We start from the raw sequence: 8,794 nt of genomic DNA on the forward strand, positions 1-8,794 counted from the left end.
AGTACCAGTAAAATACGCGCATGTCCTCCTACATAAAATGCTATAAAACACTCCTCTTAGATCCATTGTAAAGTTTAGATCCCTCAGTCAAAACTATGTCAGAATGTTCTTAAATGGCAATGAACTGTTATTCAAAATGTCAAGGCTATGTGATAACATATCTATATGTAGGAGGATAAGTGTTTACAAGCTATTTTACATCCTTCATCCCTCCTAGGTCCACTATAACTTTAAGGATAATAATTTACACCCCTGTTCTTACAATATGTATATCTGCAAATAGCAAAGAGACATTGTGCACAGTTTCAAGATTATCGGGTAAGCCATATAGAAGTAGTATCCACAAACTTTTCATACAGTCCACAACCATCTTAGATTCACTATACCCTTTAGGAACATAATTGGATCCCCATATGCCGACAATATGAAGATCTGCATATCGCAAATATCGACGATATGAATAGCTGTATATCACTTATATTGACAATATGAATATCTGCATATCACGTATATCGACAATATGAATATCTGCATATCGTGTACATCGACAATATGAATATCTGCATATCGCGTACATCGACAATATGAATATCTGCATATCGTGTGCATCGACAATATGAATATCTGCATATCGCATACATAGACAATATGAATATCTGCATATCGCGTACATCGACAATATGAATATCTGCATATCACATACATCGACAATAGGAATAGCTGCATATCGCATACATCGACAATATGAATATCTGCATATCGTGTACATCGACAATATGAATATCTGCATATCGCATACATCGACAATATGAATATCTGCATATCGCATACATCGACAATATGAATATCTGCATATCGTGTACATCGACAATATGAATAGCTGCATATCCCATCACATAACAATCGAGGTTAGAATCGCTCCTCAGTACCCCTTGTTTGTCGTCAGAGGCGATTAATTTGGGCTGTCTTTCGAAAGAGATCTAAAAAATTTAGACTCCGTGTCACAATAAGTGTGGCACGATAAAGATCCCTCACTGCTGAAAGGTCGTAAGCGCCGAGGGTGGACCTAAAATTAGCAGCTCGTCATTGGCAATGGGGACGTCTCCATATCAATGGGGAAAACAATTCGAGTGAGAAGTTAAACAATATACAACCAATAATTTACATAGTCCGGGAGGACCCGAGCTAAAATATGACCTCAGTTCCTCTTGCTTGTCGTTAGAGGCGACTAAATGGAGGAGGGGAAATATAAAAGTGGTCCATGGGCCACACTGCTCACCTGAGTCACCATTGGCCCACATTTAAAAAAAATTCCACAGATAACCATGTAAAACTTCGATTCTCTATTGTAACCCCGACCTATCCCCAGGGGCAAAGAGTTGTATACACCTGAATCTGCAATGTGTCAGGAAGCTTTCATGTAAATGTAAACTTATATAGCTCAATAATTCTTCAGAAGAATATTTTTAGAGATGTTCTATATATACTTGTATGTAATGTTATCAGGAAGCTTTCATATAAAACTTCTACAGTACCAATTTTGATGCACCAGATGCGCATTTCGACAAATAATGTCTCTTCAGTGGTGTTCAACCGACATGTTTGAAATCCGAAATAACAATGAAGTTTTAGAACTATTATAGGGAATGTAAATTTCTATTCTCCTAATCCAGTGGTTCTCGAGAAAAAGATTTTTAAAGAGTTTCCCTGTATATTTGTATGTAAAAATTTGATCCCCTATTGCAGCCCCATTTTATCACTAAGGGTCATGATTTTAAGAAACTTAAATCTCCATTATCTTAGGAAACGTTCATGTAAATTTCTACTTTCCTTGCCTAGTGGTTCTTGAGAAGAAGATTTTAAAAATAAAATGTCCGATATATTTGTCTGTAAAACCTTGATCACCTATTGTGGTCCCATCCTACCACCAGGGGCCATGATTTGAACAAATTTGAATCTACACTATGTCAGGAAGCTTTCATGTAACTTTGTACTTTTTCAGCCTAGTGGCTCTTGAATTTTTTTTAAAGAGTTCCTCGTATATTTGTATGTAAAACTTTAATCCCCTATTGTGGCGCCATCTTACCCCTGGGTCCATGCTTTCTATAAATTTTAAACTGCTCTATACCAGGAAGCTTTCCTACAAATTTATACTTCTTTGGCCCAATGGTTTTTATGAAGACCATTTTTAAAGATTATTTTTTTTCTATTTATATATGTCGAAAACTCTGATTGTGGCCCAATCCTAGCCCCAGGGGTCATGATTTCAACAACGTTTGATATATACTTTGTCAGGAAGTTTTCATATAACTCTCAGCTTTTCTGGCTAATATTTATAAAAATGCTCTCTATATACTTGTATTTAATGTTATCAGGAAGTTTTCATGTCAATCTGTACTTTCCTAGTCCAGTGGTTCTCGAGGAGAAGAGTTTTAAAGAGTTTCCCTACATATCTGCATGTAAAACGTCAATCCCCTATTCTGGCCCTATCTTACCCCCTGGGGCCATGACTTAAACAAACTAGAGTCTGCACTATGTCAAGAAGCTTTCGAGTTAATTTCTACTTTCCTGGACCAGTAGTTCTTGAGATCTTTTAAAGATTTTCCCTATGTATTTGTATGCAACACTTTGATCCCCTATAGTTGCCCCATCTTACTCGGGGGGGGGGGGGGTATGCTTTTAACAAACGTGCACCTGCACTACGTCAGAAAGCTTCAATGTAAATCTCAACTCTTTTGGCACAGTGGTTCTTAAGAAAATTTTAAAGATGCTTCCTTATATATTTGTATGTAAAACTTTGATCCGCTATTGTGACCTGATCCTATACCCGGGGTCATAATTTTAAGAAACCTGAATCTACACATGAAAGGAAGCTTTCATGTAAATTTCAGCTCTTCTATCCCAGTGATTCTTGAGAAGAATATTTTTAAATGACACCACTCTATTTTTCATTTTTGTGATTATCTCGCCTTTGAAAGGAGGAAGGCCCTTCAGAAACTTGAAAGCCCTACACCTAAGTATGTTTTGGACAAGCTTGGTTATAATTGGCCCAGAAGTTCTGGAGAAGTAATCAAAAATGTGAAAAGTTTACAAACAGACAGGCAGGCGAACAAACGGCGGACAACAGGCGATCAGAAAAGCTCACTTGAAATTATTGGGAAAAGGTTTATACTTGTATTTCAATATAATTGTAGCACCGCTCTTGTTTAGCCCAATATATCAAACTTAGGCATTTTATTTATTGGGGGTTCTCTATAAACTAAAGTATAACTAGTATCAAGTAAACAATAAATAAACATTTCGCCAGAAGACGTATAGAAGGACATAGTTCTACTTCATAACGCTTTATAATTACGATTATTTCCCCACGATACAGCGGAGACCTACAGTGGTGACGTACTGTGTGAATAACAATATCATTATCTGAAAATTTTGGAAAACCACCAAATCTGTCTCATCAAATCATTGATGGGACGGTAAATTCCCACAGGACAATTTGATACATTCTTCACAGAATATCAACTTGAGAGTAGGACAGACCCGGAATCCTGGTATAAATTTATTTGTTTGTTTCTTTTACGTCCCTAGAGAATAATCCACTCAATTTACGATTTACATGGTTCTGTGTTATTGTATGTTCACTGTCATTTAAAGGTAAAACCGACACAATCATGATAAAACAACTTGTTGCGGGGGGTATAAAAAGAAATACTATTATAACGATGCTTGTGAAAATCTGAATCCAACCCTCCCTTATTCCCAATTAGCCTTGAAGTTCCCAATATTTCATGAAAACATGTTGTAATACATACATGTAGCAATATTCCATTATCACCTATTTATAGTATGTATTTCTCTCAACTGATTCGATACATAAGAGTTTGTTCTGTGTATGGTCAGTTTTTAAATCGAGGCGGGGTACTCCCAAACAATTTGATGGTTCAAAGGTTTCAACACTCGTCTAAAGTCAGCATTTCGCAAATTTACCTTATCAAGATAAAGGGTTCACGGCGGGTGTGACCGGTCAACAGGAGCTGCTTATTTCTCCTACACATCTGATCCCACCTCTGGTATATACAGAGATCTATGTTTGTCCAACTCTCTATTTTGCATTGCTTATGAAATTAAAGACTGTTCGTTATCTTCGCTTCCATATGCGTGAAGAAATATTCTCGAGAGGAACGTCAAACAATATCCAATCAATCACACAGTCAACCACCACATGATACAGTTACAATACAATCTATGGAGTGTGTTTTGTTTATTGCTGCTATAGGATATATTTACAATAACCGTTGCATTTGAAGTCATGGTTTTATAACATTAACTGGCCAATAACATTCTTCTGTCAACATATTTACACCCTCAAAATAAAAACTAACTAGTAACAAATATGTATTTATAAAATGCATAAGAGCAAGAATATCTCTACTTTAAAAAAAAAAATAAGCGGTTCATCCTCTTTCAAAGTAATATGACATGAAATACACAAGAATACTGTGTTATTGGAGTTTGTTTCTGACAAAAAGACTTGTCATCATTATTGAAAGGCATTGTAGTTCGTAATCCACCATATTACATACCGTTCTGTGAAAGACAACAGAAGTAGTTGTCTATTTCTTCATAATTTACTATATCTGATGGATTTCTGAAGCAGATTAAGAAATATGTGGGGTTTTCTTTCTGTCAGTGGTGTTACTGCAATTTGTTTTCAAAACAAATGCAGAGAGTAATCAAATGCCTTTACTAAAGGTGATCTTGGTCTGAACTTGATATATTGTGAACTCTCAATAAACCAAAATGCTTGTCAGACCTAATGAGAAATTGTTCAAAGGGTGACCTAAAAGATGCAGCAGAGGAAATCAGTGATTTTAATGGTTTTCACAACGTTCTTAAAAAAATAAGGATGTGTGAATTCAATAATGACATTGTAAACAACAGGTTTGCAAGTGCATCAGTTCCATTTCTACAACTAAAAGACGTATTTACAAGTGCTACCATTAAAGAAAATGTAATGATAAATTTTATCAAATAGTTAGATAAAACTAAAATGAACTGAAACAATGTTCCTATTACTAATGATTTTTATCTTACTTGCTAATTTTTATAAATTCATTAAAAATGCTATTTCAAATACATTTAATGGTTGTTTTTACTTTTATCCGTCAGTGAACTCTAATATTGCATTGCATTACTTATTGATATTTTTATATGTATATGAATTATGGTCACTATTTTCAAATATCTAATAAAAACAAAAAACAAAATATATGGCAAAATCTGCAGCATATCGATATCAACAATCAACAATATTACCCCGAGGGTTGTAGGCTGATATTGGAGTATCGGGTTAATATGGGGTATGATTCAGATTTTGCCATGTGTTATTCTCTATTTATCGTCCCTTGTATATAACTCTCTAGACCAATCAGATAACGCGTTGTATATAACTATCATATTGAGGTATTATATTAGCATATGTTCCCTTTCCATCATTCATCTTTTTTAATATTCCATACATTGCAAGATCAATAAACCATTTAGAACTTGTATTTACGGAGCGATTCTCTAACACCAATATGAGTCTTCTTGGTGTGTTTATCAGCTGTCTCGTCCTGCTTGACACCTTACATATCTTTCTTTTTAACTTACACCATTGCTTATCAGGAATATAGTATATAAATATATGATGAAACCATGTTATGGAAAAAGGCACATTAACTGTTTCATGTTTCTGCTGCTTTACTCCATTTATGCAATCTTCGAACTTTTAAATATGCTATTTTTTTTCATCATGTCACCAACATGCATGTAAATAACCGAATTTGAATAACTAATTGACAATAGTATCCTATAGGAATATTCTTTACAATGTTACACCATGGTAACTCAATATCCACACATATAGATGTTCCAGTAGTAATTGCTTATCTACAAGTGTTTGATAACATGCACTTGAAATATGAAGTAATTAGAGCGGTAATACTTTAAGATTTCTTTCAAGTATAAGTTGTATCTATTGAAAACAAAACCGCCACGGTTGTCTAGTAGTAGAGCATTCGCCCCGCATGCAGAAAGTCGGGCTTCGAATCCCAGATGCAACATACCTAAGTCTTTAAAACAGGTAGTGGCAGTTTCATTGTCAAACGCTCGGTATCAGGTGTGCATGTTACAGGTCCTCAGAGATGACCTTAAACGAATGCCCCGTGTCACAGCAGGTGTGACACACTATTGAACCCTCATTGTTGAATAGCCGTAAGCGCTGAACATAAGCCTAAATTTGAAGCCCTAAATTTCTATTGGTGACGTCACCTCACGAGTGAATGTGGTTGATTGATTGTATCTTGCTTAACGTCTTGCTCGAGGATTTTTCACTCATATGGAGATGTCACCAAGACAGGTGAAGGGCTTCAAATTTAGGCCTATGTTCGGCGCTTACGGCCATTGAGCAGTGAGGGTTCTTTACCGTGCCACACCTACTGTGACACGGGAAATCTGTTTATAAGGTCATCTCCGAGGACCCGTGACATTCACACCTGGTCCCGAGCGTCGGGCGATGGAACTATCACTACCCGTGTTAACGACTTGGGTCTGTCGCGGCCGGGATTCGAACCCCGGCCTATCGCATGCAGGACGTACGCTCTAACCTCTCGGCCACCGTGGCGGTCCCCGAGTGAATGTGGGATGTGGAAGGAAGCATAAACAGGATCATAGAGATTATGAACTGCACTTTGTGGATTAAGTAAAAAAAATGGAGAAAAGATTTAACATCCATGTTATCAATGACATTGTTTGATATTATGAACACAATAATGATTGCTATCCTGAAGTACCAGTAAGAAAGTAAGCATAATATTGCACATAAAAAGCTATTAAACACTCATCTTAGATTGGACCCACTGTAATGTTTATGAAAATATTAGATACCCCAGTCAGAACAATGTGAACGCCATTAAACGAAAATGAAGCATTGTACATAATTCCAAGGCTATGTGACATTTTCCATTTGTATATATGTGTTAGAGGAGAAGTGTTCACAAACTATTGTACACCCCCATCCCTCTTACATCCACTGTAACTTTAAGGATAATAATTGAACCCCCTGTTGCAACAATATGAACTCTATCGGATAAGCCATATAGGAGAACTATTCACAAGCTATATTACATCCCCAAACCGTTTTAGATCCATTGCATGTTTTAGGAAAATAATTGCATCCCCACATCCTTGCAATACGAATATTACAAATGGCAATGAACCATGTATACAGTTTTAAGTTTATCTGATAAGTCATACAGGAAGAAACGCGTTTATTAGGTTTTGTGAGGGACAAACGAACAGACTGGTAGTTTAGCAAACAGACAGACATAAAGTCTAATTTAAACATGTCCCCCATGGAAGAGGGAAAACATAAAATTTTAGGAAAGGTGTATACTCATATATTAATATATCGCTCTTGTTAAGCATTAATCACCTGTACCAAATTTAGGTACTTGATTTATCGGAGGAGTTTATGTAAATTAAGATATATCTGGTGTGTCCAGGGGTTCGTGTTGGCCCAACTCTCTATCTCATATTGTTTATAGGAGTTATGAGATTGATTACTGTTCTTCATCTTCACCTTTCATCAAGTATCAGGTAAACAATCAATACACATCTGACAAGAAGACGTGGAAGAGCAATATATGTGTATTGTCATTTCCCCCTTAAAACAAGAAGGAACATGTGACATTGGTAATGCAATAAGAAACAATCAGGTTTTTTATCGGTACCATTTAATGGCCCGATATTCTCTCCAATTGAAAATGGGAATTTTTTTTTATTAATTTTATGGAAACAATTATAATACCGAACCTATTTTGCTCAAAATCAATCATGCAGATTAAGATGCCCGAAAGGGCGAATGAGGGGGAAAATCGCATTTGTGTAAAATAAACATTTTAGGTATTCAATGGAGAGAGAGAGTTGTTATTCACGTCTTCATTCATTAAATCAAGAATTAGAAAAGAAATACTGTGATTTTTCAAGAGGTAATTCGCTTCATTGTATTAGTACATGTTCCGGTGTTTAAACCTTTACTGAATTTATTGCGGTGTGGTGCTAGCTTTTTATAGAGGTAAACCTGATTTGTGTCCAAGTCATATCACAATTGGAATCAAAATAAAAATAATTTTTAAAACTCTTTTTTCTATTGTTATTTACTCGAAAAGCTTTCATATAGTTTAATCACAGTTGTTTTCAAGTCATGTCACGCAAAAAAAAAAAAAAAAAAAAAAAAAAAATTAAAACATGTTCCTTTATCAATCTAATGTATTATTTCTATGGAATTGTGAAGTGTTCTAATTCAAAAATGATTTTTTTTTTAAATATTCTTGATATCTTTGAACTTTTTGACTCACGTATCACCAATTCATTTCACTCTGAATATTACTTAAAGTTACAAAATGTCGAAGAAAATGGCCATATAGATAAATATAAATTTTGCATAGGTCAAATGTTACCTAGGTATCAATAGAAAAAGTTATCATTACTCAAAATTACTTTTTAAAAAAGAACAAAAAAGCAATTTATGTTCACATGAAATTTGTATAGGGGATGCTTACTCCTCTGGTGTGTCCAGTGGTCCGCGTTTGCCCAATTATCAATTTTGTATTGCTTATAGGAGTTATGAGATTGATCACTGTTTGTTATCTTCACCTTTCATATACATATGCATATGTATGACACGATGGTACTCAGAAAAGGGCAACACATCTTCAATAATAGCTTTGAAACTGAGGTAACCATCAAATAG

This window comes from Ostrea edulis, chromosome 3 (genome assembly GCF_947568905.1).
Source record: "Ostrea edulis chromosome 3, xbOstEdul1.1, whole genome shotgun sequence".
NCBI classification, from domain to species: Eukaryota; Metazoa; Mollusca; class Bivalvia; order Ostreida; family Ostreidae; genus Ostrea; species Ostrea edulis.